This window comes from Diceros bicornis, chromosome 27, assembly GCF_020826845.1.
Source record: "Diceros bicornis minor isolate mBicDic1 chromosome 27, mDicBic1.mat.cur, whole genome shotgun sequence".
Classification (NCBI taxonomy): domain Eukaryota; kingdom Metazoa; phylum Chordata; class Mammalia; order Perissodactyla; family Rhinocerotidae; genus Diceros; species Diceros bicornis.
The window spans coordinates 27,164,944-27,191,449 of NC_080766.1; the positions used below are offsets into that span (position 1 = coordinate 27,164,944).

The 26,506-nt window shown below is 41.3% G+C and overlaps 1 long non-coding RNA gene across 1 annotated transcript in view; it reads right to left on the minus strand.

The window, feature by feature from the left end:
* The window catches only part of LOC131392798 (uncharacterized), a 48,611-nt gene extending 23,150 nt beyond the window's left edge, over window positions 1–25,461 (minus strand). Inside the window, exons 1-2 of the long non-coding RNA XR_009215786.1 lie at window positions 24,302–25,461; window positions 4,169–4,322 (exon numbers count right to left, since the gene is read on the minus strand). This is a non-coding gene — a long non-coding RNA (uncharacterized LOC131392798). The remainder of the gene's footprint in view (window positions 1–4,168; window positions 4,323–24,301) is intronic.
* Between the last annotated feature and the right edge of the window lie 1,045 nt (window positions 25,462–26,506).

Genomic DNA, 26,506 nt, shown 5'->3' on the forward strand with positions numbered 1-26,506 from the left:
CACTGAGCTAACATCTGTGCCAGTCTTCCTCCACTTTATATATGGGACGCCGCAGCAGCATGAGCAGTGCGGAGGTCGGCGCCTGCGACCGAACCCACGAACCCTGGTCCTCGGATGCAGAGCACATGAACTTAACCACTAGGCCAATGGGCCAGCCCCTGATCAGGTGCTTTCTGACTGACTGGTTTAAATGTAGTCCATTTCTGGGAGAGCCGAAACTGTAATTAAGTCTCAATTTGGTGATGTGGGGGCTTAGCATAAGAGACTCCATTTTGGGCCTTTTGTCTTGTTATTAACAATCCTAATCCCTCATACACTATAGCCTTGTGTTAGTGGGTCATGTTTTGTGACAGAAACAAGGCAGATCAAAGAGACCTAAAGCAGCATCAGGAGATAGATTCAGAGTGTCAGACATGATGGAGGGGCAAATAGTAGCAGGAGTTGTTCTGGGACTCCTCGGAATTGTAGGAGAGTGTGCTGGAATCCCCACAGTTATATGCATGGGCTTTAATTTGTTCGATCTGGACCCATTTAATGACTGGAAGACTTAAGGACGTTCAGGGACATTAGTAAGAGATAGCCTTCTCATGTCTTCCTACAGATCTGAAAGCGGAATCCTGAAGGAAACTTTGATAACAGATGGATATCTCCTTACCATTTTTCCCCTGATGATGTTTTCCCAGTTCTGTGTATTCTTATTGTCAGCACATAGCTGAATTTTCAAATAAACTCTTGCTTATGAAGCGGGTAGTATTTCATCATTTATGACTTTGTTCAACTTCATTTAGTCTAAATACAAAGTGGATAGAAGGTTTTTTTTTTTTCTTTTGGCTGACAGCAGAATTCTCTTGCACAGACGTATTTTCTTACACAGACAAAAGATGTTGAGCAAGGCATGGTAGTTTAAGTACACTACAATTGAGGGGGATGGATAGAACGACTGCTGAAAAGTAAGTAACTAAGAAAAATTACAAGGCAAAAGAAGCCAATTATAAGCTAGTAAAAATAAGATATAAACAAGAGAATAAAAAGATACTTTTCTCCCTAACCTTAGTGCTATATATTATTTGAAAAGAGTGAACAACATGAGAGGGAAATTTGCTTTTAATCCTCTGGGAAATGTTAATGAGGCTTTTTGTGTGTGTTTGTGTGTTCGTGGGGGGAGGTTATAATAGACAAGAAGAGCATCACATTAGAATAATTTCTCATAAACTGGTTGCTCTATTACTTCTAGCTTCTGATAGCTGGCAGGGAGGCTGGTGAGAATTTCATGAGGGTAAAAAGTTTTATGGGTAACGATATTCTCAGAAATCAATGTTTTCATTATTGTTTTAATGTTGATCTTCTTTGGGTTGTATATTAGTTTCCTATAGCTGCTAGAACAAATTACTAAGACAAACTTAGTGTCTTAAAACAACACAAATCTATTATTTTACAGTTCTGGAGGTTAGAAGTGTGACATGGGTCATACTGGGCTAAAATAAAGGTGTCACAGGGCTGTGTTTATCTCTGGAGGCTCTCCTGGAGAACCCATTTTCCAGATTCAAGAGGCCACACACATTCCTTGGCTGATGGCCCCTTCCTCCATCTTCAAAGCCATCAATGTTGCATCACTTGGTCCCTTTTTCTGTAATCACATCTCCCTCTGATTCCAATTGGGAAAAGTCTCTGCTTTAAGGACCTACGAGATTAGATTGGGTTTACCCAAATAATCCAGGATAATCTCCTCATCTCAAAGTCATGAATTTAATCATACCTGTAAAGTTCCTTTGCCATATAAGGTAACATATTAACAGGTTCTGGGGATTAAGACATGGACATCTTTGGGGATGGGGGCCGTTATTCTGCCTACCACAGGTTGACTATAGATTTAATGTTCCAACTCATCCATTTTCTCACCAGAGTCACTGAGGAAATTTTTTAATGCACAGTCATGGAGAAGCTTGTAGCAAATTAGAATTTCATGATTCCTTGTATCCAATGAAAAAAAAGTTAAGGATTAAGTAAAGGACTAAGTTAAATTGGAATCCCTCTCCCAATACTTATTCAAATCATCTCGTTTGACAGCCTCAGGGTATTAATTTTTTCCTTAAATTAATCATTTTTATAATTGTTCTTATTTACTTCAGCATGAAATATATACAGTGGTTGTGGCTAGTTTCTTATGAAAAGAATTTGGGTTTTTTTAAAGCCATCACTAGAAAATAGCTTTTTGAGCTGTTGGACCAACAAAGATCACGGGAGATGCACTTCTGGTGAGATCTCCCCAGTTTAGAAAACCATGTCAACCAGCATCCTCAAGAGAGGAGAAATTGGCTTAGAGGCAAGAAATTGGGGTCTCTCCTTAGAGAAAGAAAGGGTCATTCAATAATCTGGAGCAACGCTACCCAATAGAGATATAATGTGAGCATATACGTAATTTACAATTCTTTTATTTTTTTATTTTTTTTATTTTTTCCCCCAAAGCCCCAGTAGATAGTTGTATGTCATAGCTGCACATCCTTCTAGTTGCTGTATGTGGGACGCGGCCTCAACATAGCCGGAGAAGCGGTGTGTCGGTGCGCGCCCGGGATCGGAACCCGGGCCGCCAGCAGCGGAGCGCGTGCACTTAACCGCCAAGCCACGGGGCCGGCCCCTAATTTACAATTCTTTAGCAGTCACATTAAACAAAGTAAAAAGAAACAAGTGAAATCAATTTTTATAATATATGCAAAATATCATTTCAACATGTAATCAACAGAAGAAATTACTGATGAGATATTAAAATTTTTTTTTTTTGTATTACAAATTTGGGAGCTGGTGTGTACTTTACACTTACAGCACACCTCAATTCAAACTAGCTACATTTCAAGTGCTCACTAGCCACATGTGGCTGCTAGAGTCTACTGCACTGGACAGAGCCACGTAGAAGCTTCCTTTACTCAAGAAGTATCTTTCAGTAACCTTGTTCATTGAGTCATTCACAGCATTCTCTACTCTTAGATTCAAAAGCTTACTCCCCTTAGACCATATGGTGGTCACTACTGTCTATCTCAACACTGGTGTCTCACACCTTGTTTCCTTGCCAACATCCACTAGAGAAGCAAGAAAACCAGTACTCGCTTCCCCAGTCTTCTTTGCAGCTGGGGGTGGCCATTTGACATTGTTGTGGTCAATGAGAAGTTAGAAGAATTATGATTAACGGTCTCTGGGAGCTGATGCCTTCCCTTCTTCCTTCTAGGTGCTCTGAATATGATGCCTGGAACTGTAGCAGCCCAGGGAATCTCTAAGACGCATGCTCTGACTCCATTAAATAACTGAATCAGTGTGCACAGCCACTCACCCCCACATTTCTTTCTATTGAAAAAAACCCAATGCTCACTTATTTAAGCCACTGTTAGTGGATGTCTCTTGGACTTGCATTTTATTTCATCCGTAAGTGATACAAGCTGCTCTCTGGACTGTTCTTTGCACAAACTGCCCTTCTCCTTTGCCTCCTGGCTTCCTGCTGGTTCTCACAATGGGGGCACAGCAGAGAGACACTGGAAAGTAAGAGGAAGAAGGAAAGACTCTCTTTTTCCTTTTTTGCTCCGATCGGGGTCATCCTGAAATACCTAGGGTGATTTCTATCCTCTGATTGGACCCTATGTAAACTCCCTGAGTCTCTTCTCCACATGGCAGGCAGAGTTATAGTTTTAAAACAAGTCAGATCATATCTACAGTGTCTTCTGGTGTCAATAAAAATAAAATTCAAAGTCCCTGCTCTAGCTTATGAGGTCTCACATCACGTGGCTTTGTGCTGTGTCTCTGACCATTCATGCCACCCCGAACTCCTTAGTCTTCCAGTGAAACCAGCCTGAGATGCTCTGCCCTCAGGATCTCTGCACTGGCTTCTTCTTCTGCCTGGAGGTGTCTTCTCCTTGATGCTCACCTGGTTCCATCCCTCACTTGCTTCAGCTCTCCACTCAGATATCATCTTATCAGTGAGGACTTCCCTCAGCACCCATATAAAACACACCTCTCTATCACTCTCGATCTGCTCACTCTGCTCCATTTTTTCTGAGCACCTCCTCCCACCTGATGTTTTTCATGCTTAGTAGTTTATTTATTATTCATTTCCCCCAACTAGAATAAAACTCCATAAGGGTAGGAGCCTTGGCTATTTCATTCACTTCCTTAGCCCCATTACCTGGAACAGTTCCTGAGATGGGAATCACAGGAGAAGGATCAGGTGGGAAGTGGAGGGAGATGATACCAGTTTTGAGCACGATGATTTTCGAGTTGCACGCTGGATATGCTTGTGGACTTGCCCAGCTGACAGCTAGGGACATGTGAGTCTGGAGCTAGTGGGAGAGATGTCGTTAGTTGAATTAGATTTGATTAAAGTTGTAGGTTTAGATGGAAACACTTGGAAAGAGTTTATAGAAAGAGAGGAGAGTCAGGATGAAATTACACAGCCACAAATATCAAAGAGAGATACAAGAGGGGCTTTGCAAGGAGATTACGAATGAGCATCAGAATGCAGGGAAGTGGTGCTTCAAAAGCCATGAGAGGAGAAATTGTCCAGGGAAAATTGATGAAATACCTCGGCGAGGTCCAGAGTGATCCCAACTAAAACTGCCCTTTTGGTTTGGTAACTAGAGATGCTTTGTCAATGCTGGTGAGAGCTTTTGTGGGATGATGGAATGAGAGTGTTTTGGAAAGCCAGATTGCCATGGTTTGAGAAGTAACAAGAGATGGGGGAGTATGGACTTCTCTTTCAAGAAGAATCTCTTTGAAAGGAGGAGAGAGATTTCCTGATTAAAAGAGAGATTGGGCCAAAAGAAAATTTCTTTTTTAAAAGACGAGAGATATGTGGACATGCCACATGGCACTGGAAATGAGCAACTGTCACTGAGGGCAGAGTTCAGGGCCCACTTGGAAGGTGTCTGCACTCTACATGGGGACCATTTCCAGACTCCTCATTGAGGAAATCTGGGTCCACAGAGGTGTCTTTGCTGAGTCTTTGGCACCAGTGATGACAGGAAGAGCCTTTTGAGGAAGCATTCTTTTGAGACACATGTTCAAACCACCTTTGGACCTTCCTGCTGTTCTCCAAGGCAGAGCTGAACCTCGAACCCGTTATTGCTGGGTGGAGTCTGTCCCCTTCTCCAATTTTGCAGGTCTGGTATCTAAAGAACTTGCAAAGACTCATATATTCCTCTTTTTATGTCCTCCCTACAAGCTCCAGGCCACATATTCAAATAAGATCCTTGGAACCGACAGATTGGTATATCCTCGAGTCCCCAAGATAAATATGCAAACCAAGTTCTAATAATGAACAGAGTGGAGGTTAATAAAAAATTTTAAAGGAGTGAACTTTGTTTTGCCAATTTGAACCTCGGTAGCTGTCTTAGCCTTTTTTTTGTGAATATTGATGATATACATTGATACATAGTACACCATGAGTATATAATAATTGCACAGATCTGTGGTGGTGAGAAATGTCTCTATAAAATGTATTATGCATTGGTGATCCGAGGCAGGAGGACTTGTAAGTGTAGTATGAAATCAGTCTGAGTGGTTGGCCCACACTTTCTTCTTTGGGCTCTGGCATCCACACCCTATGTGTGTGTTGGCATAAGAACAGAGATTGTGTATGCATGATCTTACTGGTTTGTGAGCAATTATATAAGAGGGCTTGACTTTTCCTGAGAGCAATAACAATAATAATTCCTTCTGAGGATTTTGCTGGAAATGAAAACCAACTTAAAGCAAAAAACAGAGATCTAATTTTGAAGCAATCTCTAGTAGAAGGTGTATTAGTTTCCTAAGGAAGGCCTTAACAAGTTACCACAAACTGCGTGGCTTAAAACAGCAGAAATGTAGTCTCTTACAGTTTATGGAGGCCAGAAGTCCAAAATCAAAGTGTCAGCAAGGTTAGTTCTTTCTGGAGGCTCTGAAGGAGAATCTGTCTCTCTTCTAGCTTCTGATGGTTGCCAACAATCCTTGGCATTCCTTGGCTTACAACTGGATCATTCCAGTCTCTGCCTCCATCACCTCTTGGTGTCCTCCCCATGTGTCTCTGTGTCCTTGTGTCTTCACAAGGCCTTCTAATAAAGACACTAGTCACTGGAATTAGAGCCACCCTAATCTAGTATGACCTCATCTTAACTTGATTACATCTGCCAATGTACCCTATTTCCAAATAGATTTGCATCCACTTGTACCAGAGGTTAGAACTTCAACATATCTTTTTGAGGGATTCAAATCAACCAATAACAGAAGGCTATTGGGAAATAGGTATTTAGATGAGCTCAGCAGAAGAGTCCACATATAGCATGCAAGGCATGAATTTGGTATAGTGAGTAACAAATTATGACTTTTGGATATTCAAACTTTGGTCAAAGCTGGGCTTTCTCTGGGAAATTAAAAATCCCATAGATTTCTTATATCCTGAAATTTTTGCTAGTGGAGAACACATCAGCCCACTCTGTCTAGCACCAAAAGCATAGCCCCTCTCTTCAAACTGGGCAAGTCTGGCCTGGAAACCGGAAAGCCCAATGGAAAGCACTCTTAAAATTCTACAAACTACTTAAAATTAGTAAAAATTGTACTCATTTTCAATACACTGTTCCTTGGGAGAGTAGCATCTCTTTAATCTGAATATCCCACTCTCAGACTGCTCTTGTATGTGTGTTGAGGCTACAAAGTCATTTTCCTGATGCCGCCCATGGTACCTGGAACTCTTCAGAATTTTTTAGCTTATTTTAGGAAATTTGCCAGACCTAGCCTTTTGTATTTGTGTGACTTACATGATGAAGAGTATTCTGAGTAATAAGGTCTTTCAAAATAAACCAAATATTTCTTCTTTTCTTATAATTAGAATGACTTGGCTTTCAGAGTTATGCATTACATTAGTTATGCATTACCTTTGGCTTCATTTCATTTTATAATTTTAAAAATTCTTGTATTATTGTGCATCTATGCTATTATTTCCCTTGGGCTCAAAGATGTCACAGAAAACAGAACACTCTCCTGAACTGAATTTCTCTCACTAGGGACTCGCATGTTTTGGAGCTGGCTAGGACTAATAATTTTCATCATACCAGCTGTCACAAGTAATTCAGTCTACTAAATTCTAACACATTGGCAGAATGGGTGAGCAGTTCCTTGAAAAAAGAATTTTCATTATCAATCTTTTCCCTTTATATCAGTGTTCAAAATTCCCATTAAAACATTTTGGGAAGCAGACAAAATTGGTAAGTAATGGAATTAGTGCTTTCCACATTCTCATTTCATGTTGATATGCATGTAGATGGAAGTTAGGACTCAGTCCCTGTTTTCTGAAGGCTTGGTGAGTGCAGAGCAAGGCTGTGATGTGACAGAGGATCTAGGCTCTGAAGAATCCCTGTCCTCAGGGATCTTATTGCCTGGACTCACAAGAATAAGCCAGTTGTAGGAATAGCAGAATGTTCTGGAGTGTGTTAGTTTCCTTTTGCTGCTGTAACAAAGTACCATAAATTTAGTAGATTCAAACAACACAGATTTATTATCTTACAGTTCTGGAGGTGCGAAGTCTGATGCAGGTCTCATTGGGCTTAAATCAGAGTGTTGGCATGGCTAGATTCTTTCTGGAGGGCTTTAGAAGAGGAGTCCGTTTTCTTGCCTTTTCCAGGTTCTAGAGACTGCCCACATTACTTGGTTCACGTCCCCCTTCCATCTTCAAAGCCAGCAATGTCTGATCCAGTCTTTCTCATGTCTCCTCAGCCTGACACTGACTTCTCCCTCCTCCTCCATTTTTAATGACTCTTGTGATTTCACTGGACCCACCCAGGTAACCCAGGGTAATCTCATTTTAAGGCCAGCTGATTAGCAACCTTAATTCCATCTGCAACCTTAACTCCTCCTTGCCACTTAACGTAACATACCCACAGGTTCTGGGGATTGGGGCATGGACATCTTTGGAGGACCATTCCTCAGCCTACCACAAGGAGCAAATATTTGCCAAGGGTCAGTTATGTGTCCTCTTTAGATCGAAAAGGTAGGAGGCTTTGTCCAGAATTGTCCTGCTTAGTAAATACAATTTACTGAGTCTTTCTGGCACTGGGCGGAGTGAGAGGCAACTCAAATTCTCAAACTGTGCCTTGTTTTTGTCTTATTATTTTTTACCATCCCCCCTAAATCTGAGCATGGAATTGTAGTCTTTTCCTTTAGCTGGTCAATCTTTGATCTTAAATACCAAAGCTAAAGATATTAAGAAGGACATCAAGCAGAAAGCTGATTCTTAGAAATAGTTTTGACTCATTCAGACAGCAATGGAGAATGGAAGAAAAGTTCTTTCAAATGCATTGCAAGAGAAAGCAGTGTGACGATAACATCCTCTCTCTACGTAATGCTCTTTTTATGGAGCTGGCCAATCATTTTCTTATACATAGTTTGGTTTATCTTTCTGTGGTAGATCCCCTGTACAAACGCTGGCCCACCACACACCCTGCCTATCACTTACACAGCCATGGCCACACCCCCGCCTCTCAGAACCTGTTCTCAGCCCAGCTGAGGGGGCAGCAGACCCCACGGTCTCACCCCCTGGCTGTGGTACACACCTACTCAGTGAAGCCCATTGGATTTTCTCATTTAGGAACTTGGAATTGAGACTCAAAAACTGTCTATCCAACACATAGAGTGTGCCCTAGCATAAACTATGAACTTTAGTTAATAATAAGGTATCAATATTGGTTCATCAATTGTAACAAATGTACCAAGCCAATGCAAGATATTAACAAGGGAGACCACATGTGGGAGGAGAGGAGATACATGGGAACTCTCTGTACTTTCTGTTCAATTTCTCTGTAAGCCTAAGACTGCTGGAAAAAATAAAATCCATTCATTTAAAAAGCAAAAAACACTGTCTAGCCACCTTCTTTTAGGCTGTAGGTATGGGAGCCACTTAAATTGGGGGCTAGGTAACATAAATGAAAGGTATGTGAAGCGTGAAATCTGTAAGGTATGGCAACACACGGTTCGTGGGCAGGAGCAGATTCCAGTTTCTGAGGCAGGTACAATGTAGGGGTCCTCTTCAGGAAAAACAAAAACAAAACACACAAAATGTAGTGTGAAAAAGAATACTTATTTGGAAGAGGCCCTGCAAGAGATCCTGAAACTTAAGCTTCATTAACTTCGTGATAAATCAACCTTGGCTTGTGTGCGCGGGAGCAAAGAAAGTGGGTCTTTAGAGGGAGGACGGAATGGGGTAGAGATGAAGAGAGCGGCAGAGGTGAGCAGCCTAGAGAGATGGAGAAAAATCATACGGGCTCCTCACTTTCCGGTTCTACATTTTATTCTCTTGTGAAGCTCAGATTTGCTACCCGTGAATATTACCAACTACTTGCCCTGTTTAGTTTAAGTTAGCTAGCTGGAACCAACCAGCCAGCAGATACAAATTCCCCTGTGAGGAAGCGAGAAGGCAGTTGGAAGTGGTTCCATTTTGTAAGTGGCACAACTAAGGCAGAAAGCAAAGTGGGGGCTTGCCCAAGGCACGCAACAGAGCGTGGCCGGCTGAATCAGAGCCTGCTTCTCTGACTCTCTGCCCCGGGGTCCCTTCACTCTCTTCTGAGTAGGGTCAGCACCTCCTGAGAGAGCTGGTGCCTTGGGATCTCATTACTTATTCTCTGCCCACATTACTCGTTCGGAGATCTCTTGAAATTCAGTTCTGTCACTGTTGGAGACTGAGAAATAATGAACTGAGAGTGAACAGGGGTAGATGTCATCAGAAGATGACATTTTTGACAGCATGTCCAGAGGCTGCTGTTCATTACAGTTGCTTATTGAGACCCTCTCTTGCCTTCGACTGGAGTGATTTGCAATGAGGGTGTTTTTGAAACTTTCCCTCTGGGAAGTTTCCTTCACACTTTGATGTGACAAAGGAAGCGAATAGCCTTAATTTAAGCAGAATTCAATTGTGGGCTCCTTAAGCCTTAGAGTTAGGATACAATTGGACAATGTGGCAAAAGACACGCTAACGCACATCGGAGACTTGTTAGAAAGAACACAAGCAGCGAGGGTTGGCCAATTATTTTGGCATTACCCTGGATGGCGTGTTGTTTTATGCCGTGGCGCTATCGCTAGCGATGGCCACTGTGTATTTGCTGTTCAAATCTAGGGAGGTAGTTTAATCCTTTTTACTATGTGTGTCGTGGCAGCTGCTAACTGCTGTCTGAGAACAGAATCTCCAAGCGTAGAGAGAGAAACAAGTTACGTTGCCATTTTCTGTGTTCTTAATGCGCTGTACGTGATAGTAAAGAACAAAATCTCATCCTCTTTTTTTTTTTTTAGCAATTACAATGCTTTCAGGTCAGTGCTGAGAACCTTCTGTACACCAGCACAAAAGGCCTGAAAACAGCCCTGCCCAGGAAGAATGATCTCTTTCCACACTGGGGCCAGGCGAGATTAAAGCAATGTGCATACAGTTGGGAAGTGGCAGACCTAGAACTCGAACCCAGGTCTCTCTGACTGCAGGGACCCATTGCCCCTCTGCTCAACGGTCCATCATCGTACCAACCAAATGCCTTCCCAAATGGGGTCCTTGAGCACCCAGACCTTGTTATTCATCTTTGCTACTGGAATATCCATCTCAGTGCCTAACAGCTCAATAAATGCTTCTTGAACGAATTGAATGAATGAATGAATTTTAACCCCAGCTTTGACTGAGTTGCTCAGACTGGCATAAAAAGTGGCCACCTGGGCATTTGAGTGTCCTTTCTTGTGCTGGAGGTGCTTCTGGAAATGTAATGCATCTCAGCATGGTGCCTCAAGTAGCTCTGTGGGTTGTATCCTCCTTGGCAAGGGCCCATCTGGAGGAATCAATGTTTGGCCTATACCAGGGGACAAATTAGTCCAATGTCACTGACTCTTTTTGAGGGACAGGCTGTTGCCTCCTTGTGGAGAGTGAGTAATTTGCTTTTCAACTTCCCTGCTTTGGTACAGAGGGATTTTGGGTTTGTGTGTGAGTGATTCAGCACTTGGTTCATCAACCGTTCTATATGGCATCAATGTTCTTGAATTTTTGAAATAATTTTTGTGGATTCCTCTCCACTTCTCTCCCATTTAGCACCTCCTGCACCTTGGTAACTCCATATCCTGGGGCTGCTCTTCTTCAATTTTTTCCTCCACATTCCCTTTCTGCCACCTGATAAATCCCTGGGGGAAAACTGCCTCTCAGGGTCTCTGTTGAATGTTCTCTGGTAAAGAGAATGGAACTGAGTTTTCAGGTTGTTGCTATGGAGAAAGTGCTTTTTCTCGTTGTTCTATTATATTTGGGCATGTTCCCAGTCTAAAATCTGAGGGTGACACTAAATTTGCACACCCCTTTGGAACTATTGTCTCTCAATTATATAAGCACACAGAAGTGTGCTTTTTGGGCTTGATTTTTATCAGTTTTCAGGTCTCCCTTTTCTTATCCAGGGTTATAGGTGGCCTCACATCAGTGGCTGACATAGGGGACCTCACTTCTCTCTTGCATCCATCCATGTTGCATGTATTCTGCTGCCTTTTATGTGCAAAGATAACTCAACTTTTAGATTTATTCACACAAGTAACACAGAAATGACCAATGTGTGATTGCTGGTTCCTTCTACACTCCTCACTTCTAGAGACTGTCCTCTGCTCCTAACTAGTCTTTATTTACCAGCACTGAGTGCTTGGGCATTGACAGATTCTAGAGCTTGATTTTTTTCTTCCTCCCCAAAGCCCCCGTGCATGGTTGTATATCCTAGTTGTAAGTCATTCTAGTTCTTCTTTGTGAGCTGCCACCACAGCGTGGCTACTGGCAGAGGGTGGTGGTGTGGTCCTGCACCCGGGAAACGAACCTGGGTTGCTGAAGCGGTGAGAGCGCTGAACTTTAACCACTAGGCCATCAGGGCTGGCTCGAGCTTGATTTTTTTTTAAGCAGCAGAATTCTTTCTTCAATGGAAATGGTATAGAAACCCAACAGGGAAAACAAGTAACTGAGATGGGAGAAAGGGGCTCAGAGCACTCAACCGCTCTCCTTCCCTGTGGGTGTCACTTGGGGACTCCCAGACAAACTCTTGGGCTTGAAGAGTTCGGTTGGAAACCCACGAAGATGAATAGACTGCAGCCCCTTCCCTTTGGGAGCTCAAGTTGAGCGGAGGAAAGTTATGTGCTTAACACACAACTAACTGTCACACAATGTGATAGTTGCTGTAATAGCAGTAAGGTAGACCCTGGGAGGCAGCATACTACACTGAATGAGACAGTGGGCGTTGGAGGTATGGTCACAATCCTGGAGATATGGTCACCTTGGAGATATGGTTCATCAACTCTCTCCACGACCTTGAGCAAATTAGTCAATCTCTCTAAATCTCAATTTCTGATCTGTAAAATGAAAATAACACTACCTACTTACTTTTTCAGACGATTAGGGATAGAATAAGCTATAATGACTGCAAAGTACTTCACTCAGTGCCTGGCTTGTTGTAGATGAGACTATTCATGAAGACTGTATTCTTGAAAATAATAGCTAATGTTGAGTGATTTCTATGCAGTAGTCACAGTGCTAGACAGAATTGGTTTTATATGAGTCATCTCAGTGTCTTCACTAGCCTCGTTTCTGAGGTATCTTACAGGTAAAGACATTTAAAAACTCAGTGTCTTATTCGCTTGAGTTTTTACTCATTCATTCAACAATATTTACTGAGGACCTCTTAAATGCCATGCTATGGTCTAGCTTTGGGGGACACCTCAGTGATCTCTGCCCTTACATACCTTGTGTCCTGATGGAGGAAACAAACCATAAATAGATGTATTAGTTGGATGGTGGGCGAAACTAAAGTAAATCTCTGAGATGATGTTCGGGTTTTAATTCTGATGGTTTTACTTAATAGTCAAGGTCTGGCTTGGCTCAAGGAATCACTCCTTCTCTATCCTCTGAGTGCCAAGATGATTATTTTTTCCTGGAGTCTCTGACTATGTCATATATTCCACATTTATCAAGAGCTGTAATTTGAGGTCTTCACTCAATTCTTCACAAAGCACTTGCTTGGAAGTTCTGTGCTTGTTCATGTTTCACAGATTCAGTCCATTCAACTAAACCAATGTCAAATGTGTTCTCCCCTGAGAAACTGCCCTAACTTCTTCAGGTCTCCCCTGTACTTGTAATTAACCTTCGATATTGCAATGATGTGTTCACATATCTCTCTCCCCTACTGTTCTCTCTGCTCCTTGAGGGCAAGGACAACTTTTTATTTATTCTTGTTTATATCCCCAGAATCTAGAACACTTATCATTGAATTATTTTAAGCTAATAACAAAGAAAAACACCCATAGAGGTTCTATAGAGATATAGATATATCTATAAATGCCCATACTAGGGGGAAAATTACAGCTGATTATTCCCATATGTTTTATTTCTCTACATTTATCTTGTCGCCTGCTGTGTAGATGCTGTAGGTGGGCAGCTGAAACTTCTGGCTCTCTGTAGCTGGTGATGGTGGTGGTCAACTTGGTTTTACTAAATTGGTCTTTGTTTGCATTTAACAATTTGCATAACCTAATTATCATATGCTATTAAAAAATATGCTCATTATCTCAAAATTCTTGCTCTGGAGCATAAACATCTTTATTTAGATATAGAGGATGACAGGTGATGAAACCTGCCCTAAATTAATGGTTAATCAGTCTCAGTTCTCCTAGAGCATTATTTTTCAGTGATATGATTCTATCTCCTTTCTTTAGTTCAGCCTAGGATCCCTCTGATGAGATTAGTCATAACAGCACTGTAATTTAGATCAACCAGGTGAATATCCCGTTGTAAGTGGATCAGGGATTATTTACTTGCTCTCTGAGCTACTCAGTTTTGGAGAACACTGGACTGTTCATCATCAGAATCTGTTCTTGGATGAGGCAGGCATAATTTAAAAAGTTATCAGTGGCCTTTGCCTCTGTGATATTTGCTTCCCCAATCTGTTATGCACATTTCCTCAAAAGAGTGATTTTTCCCTCCTGTGAATGCAGTGCATTGATGATCTCTGTTTCAGACTGTAAAGGGCCAGGGAAGATGTACACTCTCCAGAGTTTGCCCAGCTCAGTATTTGGAGTAGCCCTTAATGAACTTAAAAATGCCATTTTAAGCTACTAGAAGTCAGAGCTAGATGGAGATGTGGCTACTACAGGCAGAATTACAGTGTCTGGCACTCTTTCAAACAAAAATTCTTTAAATATTTTCCAACATGGATAAAGAGGAGAGTCTAAATGCTGTGAAGGGAAAGAAGGAAGGACATGGCGTCTATGCTCAGTTTCCTCACGATTCCTTCAAGCACCTCAGATTTGGTCCCAAAGTCGTGTAACCCACATCACTAGAGAAACTGTGCAGGTCACCACATCCTCCCTCCTAAGAAGGTGGTTTCTGGGCCTTGTCTTCTGGGCTTCACCCCATCAACAGCAGCTGCTCAAAGTCTTCTTCCTCATCACATGGAGCATCCTCTGAGATGTATACTGATAAGTACCCCTTTCTCCATCTCAGTTCATGTCTGGTAAGGTTTTCATCTCCTCTATCACATTTTAGTGTCTCTCATAGATTGAGATCCTGGGCGGAGGCCTCATGGCCCACTTCTCAGTCTTTCTCTGGATAAGAACTTCATTTACATGCACATTTTACCCTTTAATTCTCCAAACCTGTATTTTTCACATTAAGCTTCTATAAGAGTAGTTTTCTTCTTTGCCCTGAAGTCCATTTCTATACTCGGTTTCCAATTGGCTCATGGACATCTCTGAAACACAGCAGAAATATCTCTTCCTCCTTTGGCCACCTCTCTATTCCACTGGGCTAACAGCCTCGCATCTTCATCATGCAGTGTGGTCCCCATGGCCTTACAACCACTGACCATACTTGCACTGCTCTGGGATTCCGGGTCCAGCCATGAAACCATGCAACATAGCCCTGCCTGGACCACACACTTGTCACCTCTTTAAACAGCAGGAGAGCCTGTGCCATCCCGTCCAGTGGGGCTAGTTCCCCTGCAGCTGAGCAGGGCGCTTATAGACAGTTAGTACCTGCTTATCAGACAGGGAAGTTTTACTAAAAGTACTCCACCCAGGACACCTTCCTGTGGAGGCCTGCTGGAACAGCTGCCTGCATTCCCCCAGGATAAACCATCTCAACTCCTTCAGCACCAAGCCACTGCCTTATACCTTCAGGATCTCACCGCTGAGCCCAAGTTCTCACCATTCTATTTGAGACTCCAAGGACTAACTCCTTGTTATACTCTATCTAGTTGGTTATTGACCCAAATCTCACCCTATTCTGCCTTGTTCACTACACCACCTGCTACCCACCACATACAACTCCCTGAACCTATTTTATTAGGTCCCTGGGAACTCCATCTCAGTGGGCAACAGATGCCATATATATCCTCAAACTCTTCTTGCCTTCATCTCCTTCTCCTTCTCATCTCTTTCATCTCATCCTCATCTACTCCATAGCTTTGATTTCCTCTCCCTAACATCAACAGTGTCCTCTGAGGATATGCTTCATCTGCATCCTTCTCAATTGCAGGATATGTATTTTCCCCACCCCATACCTCAGGCTAGTCAGTGTCCAAGTCAATGTCCTCTTGCTCTCCAATGCCTATCATCTCAGACCATTACTCCTCAGCTCATTCACAAAACCCCAGCCCCTTCTGGGCCTGTGGCATCTGGCTCATCCACCATCCACCCTCTACTTTGCTCTCACTTTGGTTGTTCATTAATTTTTTTGCACTTGACACCAAAACTCCTTCTCTATTCCTACTCCTGTCATCACCCTTGGTACTGTCAACATGCCATCATTCACTCTAATTTCTAAGTTGTTTTACATCCCCACTCCCAAAGATTTTTTCATCCACTCTTTCTTAGCCACATGGCTAAGAATGATCACAGTCTGGACCTTGTCTTCAACAGAAACACTCTTGTGAACACCCCAAGTTCGGACATCCTATTCTTCAAATACAACTGCCCATCTTTATAGCTCACTTGCTTAAAAAAAACCCACAGAGGGGCCGGCCTGGTGGCGCAAGCGGTTAAGTGCGTGTGCTCCGCTGCGGTGGCCCGGGGTTCGCCAGTTCGGATCCCGGGTGCGCACCAACGCACCACTTGGCAAGCCATGCTGTGGTGGCATCCCATATAAAGTGGAGGAAGATGGGCACGCATGTCAGCCCAGGGCCAGTCCTCCTCAGCGAAAAAAGAGGAGGATTGGCAGATGTTAGCATAGGGCTGATCTTCCTCACACACAAAAAAAAACCCACATAATTTTTTTCTCTCATTAGAATGTAAAAGTTAGCTTTTGCTGCATAACTAACTATGCCAAAACTTAGTGACTTAAAACAAGAACCTGTTTATCCAGCTCATGATTCTCTGTGTTGACAATCTGGGCTGGGCTCAGCAGGGAAGTTCTTCAATTCTTGGCCAGGCTTGGCTGATCTCTTGGCTGTGCTTTCTCACGCATCTGTGGTCAGCAGTTGGAGTGGCTAGAACTAGCTGGGTTATGATGGTCTCAATTGGGATAACCAGGGCTACTGGGATGACTGAAGTCTCTGTCTGTGTGGTCTCCCCTCAGGCCAGCTTGAGCTTGTTCATGTGTAATTTAAAGAGTTCCAAAAGCAACAAAAGAAGAAGCATTCAAGGCTCTGGAGGTCTAGGCTTGAAACTTGCACATCACTTCTATCATACTCTATGGATCAAAGCAAGTCATAATGCCAGCTCAAATTTAAGGAGTGAGAAAATAAATTTTACCTCTTGAGAGGAGATGCAAAGAACTGTGACCAATTTTGCTATATCCCATAGGGATTCAATTCACTGACTCTATTTCTTTCTCTTTATCACTTCTTGTTTTTACTTTCCTCCTTACCCACCTTAGATGTTTGCGTTCATCTTTATAATCACTCCTTTGAATCCACACCCAAATGACTTATCCCTCTCTCCATCCAGTACAGCCAATTTAGTAAATCTACATCCCTAGAAAACCATCCCCTTTTTCTTTGCCTGCATACATGCTGCTGAATATTACCGGGGGAAAGAAATCATGTAACCAGGCTAAATTTAATATATTTGGATGGAGTTTTGAGTTGCTTTAATATTCACTCTTCTTATCTTCTTAAATAATCCATGGCCCAGAGAGCTTTGACCTTTTGTTTTCTCTCTCCCCCTGTTCTTCTCCACTATAATAAAAAACGTGGGCACCTGAGAGGGAGCTGAACTCTTTGGTCTTGTATCACTTCAACATTGCCTCATGAGTTTCTCCAGAGGCTGTGCTGTAATTCTGTTTGATTGATTGATAATTTCTGAAAGGCAAAATAAATTTTACAGCTGTCTAGACAAGGTCTTAAAAAAAATTTCCAAAATTTGATATATATGAGGCCTGCCTTGGACCCGTGACTTTCCCTGGTGCTAAACCAATGACCAGTGACCCTCATGGTATAGGCAAGTTCACCACCGTCAATAAGCAAATCATTCTTTTCTGTCCTGTGCCATCAATCTGATATTTTTTCCTACTAGAAAGCAAGAACATATAGTCCCAAAGCCTATAGACGTTAGCGGTTGCCTAGCAACATCCTTCCCAGTGCAAGTTTGCACTTTCTAAGTAGAGGAGAGGGCGGAGCTTCCTTTCTCTTTTAGCTCCCTATGAACCTCTTGTATTCTCTTATTATGTTGCTTTCTGGCTGATTGAAAGCATATAAGATGATATATGTAAAAACTATCTCAGACAGTCAAGTGTGAGTAGAAGATAGGATTATTATCTCTCATTTAAACCCATTCTAATCCCCAACTCCTTAGTGCAGTATCTTTGCAGCCAGGATATGAATCACTGGTCTCCAATTTCTGGTATATTCTGCTTCAGACAGAACTGCAAATGTCAGCCCGACAAGCAAATGAACCACTCCCTAAATTCTTTTGTTCTTTCTTCTGGAGATAAGCGGCATCCGTTTTATGGTCCGTTCTTGCCCCCCTGTTGCTCGCATCCCAAAGCACTGCGAGGTTGGTTTGTTGGAATCTGTATTTGTGATTGCCTCTCTATTTTCCAGTGAGTTTGAACTACCTAATTTATTTTAGATATTACTACATATTCTATTTGTTGAACCACCTTAATTCTTTTGCCTTATGTTTTATGCTTTCAAAACTTTTGTGTCATGTACTTGCCAAGCGAAAGCCAAGAGTTCTATAAAGTCGCTTGAAAACTGTAAAAGCGTTTAATTGTTGGGAGACACATATCCTCAGGTCTCTCATATTTCTACATGTCTTGCAAGCAGAGTCCGTCATTATAGTCACTCCCTTGAATTTACACCCTTTGTTCCAGGCTATCTTCTCAAGGACGTTTGTCTTCGAAGCTAGAGATAGTGTCTCTTTCCAGAGCAAAGGGAAGGTTTGCTTAGCCTGGGAAGATAAAACCAATCTCTCGTTCCCTGGAACAAAGGAGCAAGTTTGTTTAATGCTCATTGTAAAATATATGAGTCCCCTAAGCTTGGGGTTCTACTCCTTTAACACACTCCATTGCTTATATAGGTATAGTCTGGCTCTCTTCACATTATCCTGTGGGAATTGGGCCTCAGGAACAAATGTTGATACTCTGGCTACTGCTATTGCTATGAGTAATTGAGTCCTTTGTCTCTGACCCAGGCATCTTGTGTATTCTGCCCGCATCTGTGAAGTTGCGGCAGGATAACTTGTTGGCTGGAAAGTAGGGTAAAATATGAGACCCTTCACAGTTCTAGTCAGGTTCTTAGTAACTTGATGCTCACTAGTTCAGTAGGTATGTGTATTTAAAATTGGTCTCAAGATACATTTCTTTTAAGGAACATTTTAGAGATTCTAGAGGCCTGAGATGTCACATGAGTTTCTCTCCAGGGAGAAGCAAATTTGGAATTCTTTCAGGCAGTTATAGTCAGAGCACTTTATTAAGAAAAAAAGTTTGAGATTCTCAGTTCCAGTAAAATTGAATTAAAATTCCTTAGCTGGCATTCAATAACTAAGATAATATGACTTGGCTTGCCTTACCCTTCTACGTATGCTCAAAGCTCTGGAAAACTCAAATGTTGAAACTAATCTACTGCACCAGACTGTTCCTTTTCTAATATTTCTATCAGTAGATGACCCTCTAATCTCCTGGCCAGCCAAAAATACCCTGCTAGTCCATTATTCTTCCCTTCTTCCTACTCCACGTCCAATCACTAGTGTTATAAATATCTCTAGTCTCTTAGATATGTTCCCTGTTCTTAACTCTATCAGAACTCTACTCATTGCTCATTTAAATCATTGCCATAGCTTCCTAATTGGTTTCTCCAATACCTGTTTGTATATTTAAAATTTGTCCTCCGAACTGGGCTCAGACCAGTGTAATCCATTTAAATACAAAGCTGATGCTATTTTAAATGCTTTAGGAGAATTTTAAAGAGGGAATAAAGTCCATACTCCTTAGGATGGCCTCCATGACCTGACTCTTCCATATCTCTTTGGCATCATATATATTTTATGTTCTGTGGGAGGCAGTATGGCTAGTGACTAAGAGCAAAGGCTCTGGAGTCAAATTGTCTATATTTGTATTCTGGTTGTTTCATCTATGAGCTGAGTGGCCCTGGGCAAACTTAATTAATGATCTATGACTTAGTTTCCCCATCTGTAAAGTGGGAATAAAAAGAGCACCTACTCAGAGAGTTGTTAGAAAGATCAAATAAAATAATTTTTATAAAACACTTAGGAAAGTATCTGGCACATAATAGATATTCTATGATGTTAGTTTCATTAACACTGGACTGCTTGTTTCCATCATACGCCATGTTATTTTTCAACTCTTTGTCTTGCTCTATTCTGTTTTCCTTTGCCTGAAGTGTCTTCTCCTTCGCTAAGGCATAGTGGTTGAGAGCATGGACTTTGCAGTGAGACTCAACCAGGTTTGTATCCAGGATACTTTCATGTATCAACTGTGTGACATTGTAAAGAGCTTAGCACAGTGCTCAAAAAGTGATTATTATTACTCTACTTATCCTTCAAGATTCAACTCAGGGGAAATCACCTATGTGCCAGTTATTAGGCCATTATCTTTTGGTTCCAGACTCACCCTTCTGTAGTTGACTCTGTAATGCTGGGGTCAGGACTCTGCAATCTGCATTTCTGCTTTGACTGCAGGCTTCTACCTATAGGGGGCGGTAGAAGGTATCTGCAGGACTGGAGGAGGAAGACGGGACTGCTTCTTCCTGTCTACTTCCTGGGAGTTTCCCTCCTGCTGTCTGCTCCTAGGAGCCAGCGACGCTTCTTCCCCTCAGCTGTGATAACTTCTCGTTTGCCCTTTTCACAGGGCAGGGACTAGGGTGAGGTGAGTGAGGCATTCACCTCAGGCACAACATTTAAGGGAGCATCAAAAGACTTAGGAATCCAGATAAATTATGTCTAATGCAATATCTTTAGAAAATCAAAATGAAATGCAACAAAACCCTAATGAACAAAATATCAAAATTTTAGAGACCAGTGCCACGCTAAGCCACATTAGAGCCTGAGGTAAAAAGAAAAATATGCTCTGCTGGCTTTAACAGAAACAAACTCATGGAAGTATTTTCAAAATCTCTTTTTTTGCTTATTTCATTTTCAGTTGAGAGAATTGCTCTATTTGACCATTTCTTCTTTCCAAGGGATGATCTTGAATAATTTTACATTAGCTTAAGCTGATGTAAAATTATAATAAATTAGGTTCAGGGATAAATGAAATATTTAAACTTAAAATAATATTGTGAATTTTAATACACCTACTTTTCAACTTTTCAATATTTTTTCAACTACTTTAATGTTCTGGAAAAATTCACCATTACAAAATACGTAAAATTGTGTATATAGAGGTGCACAATTTTTCCTTTTGCCTCAGGCTCCAATATGGCTCAGCACAGCAATGCCTTTTTATTTACCTCATTCAGAATTTCATATTAGTTAGCTATTTTTTATATTGACTTCTCTCTGTTAAAATAACTGATGTGATTTCTCTCTCCTGTATGGACCCTGAATGATGCAACTTCCAAATACAAAATGGACTTCTTCCTGTTCTCTTTCCTACTTCTGAGCACTTTTCCACATTTGTACTTTGCTCATTGTCTGTATCCCATGAAATACAGTCCTCTCTCCCCTACACAGACATTCATCTCTTTCTGTCCAAATCCAATCCATTCTTCAAGATCCACTTCACATGCTGTGAAATTTCCCACAAAATGAATATGTTTTCTTATTCCACTGCATCTTAGACTCGTTTCGCATTCATGTCAGCATATTCTGCCTTGTTTTTGTTGTTATTGTACATATTTCTTATTTCTCCATCACCGCACATCAGGATTTGAAATCTTTGAGTATCAGGGACCAATCTCCTGGTCTAACTCATCTTTGAGCTTTGGAGCTCTATGCACAGAGAAAATTGGAGACACACCTGGGTCATGAAATGCTGCAAGGCAACCCTATGGGATGTTTAAATTATTTCTCTTTACATTCCCAATGTTCTAAAAGCTTTTTTCCTTCTTTGCCATCTCTGCCTCGGTGCTCATTTTTGATCCTTGAAAGGAATGATTAACGCCTCTTCTTTGCTTAGCCTGCTGAGCACAGGGTGCCATTTAAAACAGTCAAGAGCAATCTCTCCCCTGAGTTAGAAAGAGAGTGATTTCCAGGAAGCAGAAGATTGCTATGGGACATTTGTCAGTGGGAGCCAAACAGTCCTGCTTGAATGGCTCTGTGAACAAGCCATTTTCCTCACAGAAGAGATGAGGTGCTGGCAGGACCCATTAATGAAGGGGCCACGGTAATTGGGACCAGTAGGGATATTCTGCCTACTTCCGTAGCAATAAAAACACCTCCCACAAAATGGAAACATTAGGAACTGCCCATCCTCAGCCTCTCACTGGCTCCAACTTTGTTTTTTTAGAAAACTCACAGCCCACTGAGATAGTTTGTATTTTGTCAGAAGTTTATTTATATAGTATAAAGATGATATCTTCAAACTGGAAACCAACTGATTTCAGACTACAAAAAGAATTTTCCAAAAACAAATCTATAAGGTCAAGTTTCAGTGTCGCAGAAGGGGTAATTGAGGCAAACGTGGCCAACCACAATAGAAGATGGCATATTAGATTACTGCTGTGGAAGAGGAATTTACAGACCTCAGCCAGCCTTGGACCCTTCAGCGCAGTCTGAGCTGAAGGCTTTCTCTGAGAAGCTTGTATCTTTATAATACCGATGGCTGACCCACTTTAAGCTCTTTGTTCCCAAACCACAGAGGGAAGGAACAGGGTAACACGGGTCGTAGAAGAGACTGTTCCATGTTGGTATATTTATGTGCCTACTGGTGTGCGTTACTTTCCCAGACTGGAACCAAGGCTGATTTAATTCTCAACCTAGCAGCGTTATTTACCGCAGAATGGATGAAAGACGCAAAGTATCACAGTAGGTTCCTGGTCCTTTAAGTACCACTTCAGAAGCTCAGTGGGAAATTCTTTCAGAGTCAGACACATTAAGTCTCCTTGATCACTAGGATGCTCTTTCCAGTACCCTGGTATAGGTAAAGGAGATCTGATATACCTCAAGAAACAACCAAAGAAAATAAATCCCCATCTTCCTACGTTGATTTCTTTCTTTCTTTACTTTTTCATCTATTCATTCCTCTATCCATCCACCCATCCAAGTACTTACTAAGGGCATACTATGTGCTAGCTAGGAGCTGGTCTGCAGCATAAATAGGAAATACATAATCTCTGCCCCAAGGAACAGCCTTGCCTCTCCAAACATTCAAGCCTAGTGTGATTAACATATTCCCAGATGTTTGGAAAGCTTTCTTAAAGTGACAGGCCCTCAAATGAGAAGATTTGCGTGTCCTCCATGAGCTAAGTCAAAGCATCAGAAATTTGGACCTGAGAGTTTCATGCAAAAACTAAAAGTGCTTATAAAGTATCATAAGTGGCTCCGTATCTTTAAACCAAAACCAAAACCAGTGGTTTCAACCAGGAGTGATTTTGTCTTCCAAGGGACATTTTGCAATGTATGGAGACGTATTTTTTTTGTCATAACTGGGGTAGGATGCTATTAGTATCTAATGAGTAGAGGCCAGGGATGCTGCTAAACATCCTACAGTGCACAGGACAGTACTTCCAACACAGAATTATCTGGCCCAAAATGTCAGTGGTGCTGTTTGAGAAACTCAGTTTTTAACCAACACAGCCATAATTACTCATTTTTTTCCTATTTTTAATCCAGATGAATAACTTTATTTTGAAAAACCATGTTACACTTGCTGAATTCATAACTTAGCATTTCACAGTAACAGCAGTAAACCATAACTGGAATTTACATTTACCTTGACTATAGAATATTTTTTTCCAACAGTCTTTCCCTTATCACATCAGATGTTGAAAAAGAGTTAAGATTTTTGAGTCCCTGTAGTTCCGCCCGACTCTAGCTGACGAGCAGGCAACCCCTTTTGATCCTCAACTTCCTGCCTCTAATGGCCTCTGCTGACATTCCGTCGCTTCTGCCTCAGTCACCTCTCTGCCTTTTTCTCAGAAAAGTCCTGAGAGTTTAGTTGCTCTACTTTAGAGATGTGGAACCTGAAAGCAAAAAGTAAGGCTTAATCAAGGTCACCCAGCAGGGCCGGCACATCGGCTTTTTGCCTCGCTTCCACTGGCTCATTATTGACTAGCCCCTTCAGGGGACATGTACAGTAGAAATCAGAAAAGACCATCGTCTGTACTCCACTAAGTGTGTGAAGGTTAAGTTTAGTCAGGCAGGCGATTTATGCTTGCTTATTTCCTTTACAACCTCTATGGAGAATTAAGAGAGCTTTTAGCTAGGATGACAAGGAAGGAAATCCAATATCTTTTAAACTCTGTTGTGATTATTCTTCTCCAAGTATGAAAACATTATTCATTTGAAAATGTGTGCTCAGAAGGGCCTGGGTCAGAATAAATTTTTGTGAAGTCGTTAACTTGTCAGAATTTGATCAAACAAAAGAGTTGGGCATTGTGTCTGGTAGGAATCTACTAAGAGTCAATGATCCATCCAAGCCAAAGAAGCTGAGCTACAGAAACAAGAGTCAAGAAGTCTAACGAAGAATGTAATCCATCGACCGTTAGGGAGTCTCTAAAAAATGACATGAAAGGACTTGGTTTTGGTCAAAGGGGTCATAAATTAAAGTGACAATTTTAATAAAAGTAATGGAATTCCTGGCTTAGTCAGGCCAGTCACTTCCTTTCCTTATTCAGGAGGGAAAAAGTTATAATTTACAGTATATATAGATCAGGAAGCATCCTCCCTCCCTCCTTTTCTCCTTACTTACCTTCTTTTCTTCTGATATTTTCTTTTCTTTCTTTATTTTCGTGACCACCGCAGTTCAGACAAGACTCGATGTCAAAGTCATACTTAGAGTCTTCAGCATTTCCGAAGGCCTTACTTACCTGTTCAAAACTTGACCCACATAGAAGATAGTTTTTATGGTAGTGCCCCCACTGAGAAATAGAGACTGAAGTGGTTATTTTGCACCTTTTGCACTGAGCATGACAAAATACTTGCTTTGCGATTATGGTGATGATCATTACCACAGTAAAACGTGATTTGCAGACTAGTTTAAAATTCAGTATCTTAGTACTTAGTGATCTCGCCCTCTCCATCTCCTCCCTCCACCTGCCCTTGGCATCTAAGGTTAAGACTTGCATTTGCATCAAGGGAACCTGACTCAGGATTAGATTACACAGCCTATGAAAACATCACCCATTTTTCTATACATCACTTTAAAATGTAAGTGACTTTTTAGTGGTGAATAAATTTGATTTAGTGGTAAATAAATTTTTTTGCCTGGGCTATGGAAATCTGAGTGCCTAATTTCATGACAAGACAACTCAGCAACCAAGCATGTTTCTTAATTATCCTTTCATCTAAATGTTGTGCCCTAATTTCTTCAGCTAAAAATGACATATTTGGTAACCCAAAGATATGCCTTCTAAACGTGGCTGTCCTAAAAGCTAAATAACTTAATGATGTGTTTTCTTCTTTTGGCTGAAGCCAGTGGTCTCTTGGTGGAATTCATTGTTGCTTTCTGTTAAAAAGCATGACTTGGTGTATTAGAATAAAATTTAACCCAGTTTAATGTGCCAAAGAGTGAACAATCAATGGTCTGTCTATACCCAATGATTCAGCAATATGACTCAGAGGAAATGAAAGCCAGTGGGTTTCTGTCATTATATATCATACATAAACATCAGCATTCCAGAGGACAGCTCAGTGGTTTTTTAAATAATCTGGAATTAGCTGATGTAGCCCCATTTTTATCTGTCTAGTCTTGTCCCAATAAATCTATGAATTATAGGTTCAGGGCTGAAAAAACAGAGGGTGTGGCAATCATGATCACAACTGATATTGAGATATACCAAATTGGATGTGTGGGAGATCAAGATTTGGCCACCCTGAAATACATCTCTTTACCTTGATTGTTTTCTCTGACGGACATTTGCTAACTGCCTAAAGAATTTGACATAGTAACTCCTTCCTGGAACAGATCTTCTATCTGATGGCTGTGATATAATGTAAAATAGATGTTACAATAGGAAAGGCACCAACAAGCCCATCTTATGGGAAATTCTGTCTCTCTGGCCACAGTCTCTGGATGGCCCTGTGAGGAGTTGCCAGACAAACATTTACATTTATAAGGGAAATCTCCATTTGTAAAGGTATCTCCCTCTCTGTCTTGGGAAGAGCTGGGATGACCTCATTTCTAGAAACTTATCAATGTGGAAAGTGAGGCCTTAAATCTGCATAATAACCTTACTCTTGTTTACTGTGCTTTAGTGGTAATCTCCTGTAACAGACGCCCCCCACCCCCAACATCCTCCTTTGTCCTTAGCTGAAGATGGTATTTAAGACGAGAATTTCTGCTATTGTGTTGAGAAACGCAGTGTCCCTGCTTTCTCCCATGTATACATGTTATTAAACTTGGTATTATTTTCTCCTGCTAACCTATCTTGTTAATTATTTGGCCAGCCATAAGAACCTTAAGGGAAAGGGCAGAGGGGATTCTCTCTCTTCCCCCGACAGATGCATACGTTCATTCATTTTTCTTTCTTTTTCTTTATTTTTGTTAAAGGGAGAAGGCCCACAGTTTTCAATACATTCTCAAGTGGTCCATGAACTACCGGAAATTAAGACCCACTTCTCTGAACATCTGTGTGATAATGGATATTTACCATACTAACACTAGAATGTAAAGTCTACGAGGGCAGGCGTTTGGTCCATTGTCCACCAGTCTATTCCCAGCACCTGGAACATCATAGGTACTCAATAAATATATATTAAATGAAGGAACAAATCACACAAAAGCATTGTAAGATCTTGGTGTTCTATGAAATAGCTAAACAAAGACCAAATTTTATTCAATAAGAATTAAATGTTGTTGATTTCTATTTTTTTTTTTTTGAATTGGTGATCCAAATGTGATTAAGGTAAATGAGCAGAATATTTAAATGGCTAGAAACTCTAATTTTGCAAATAT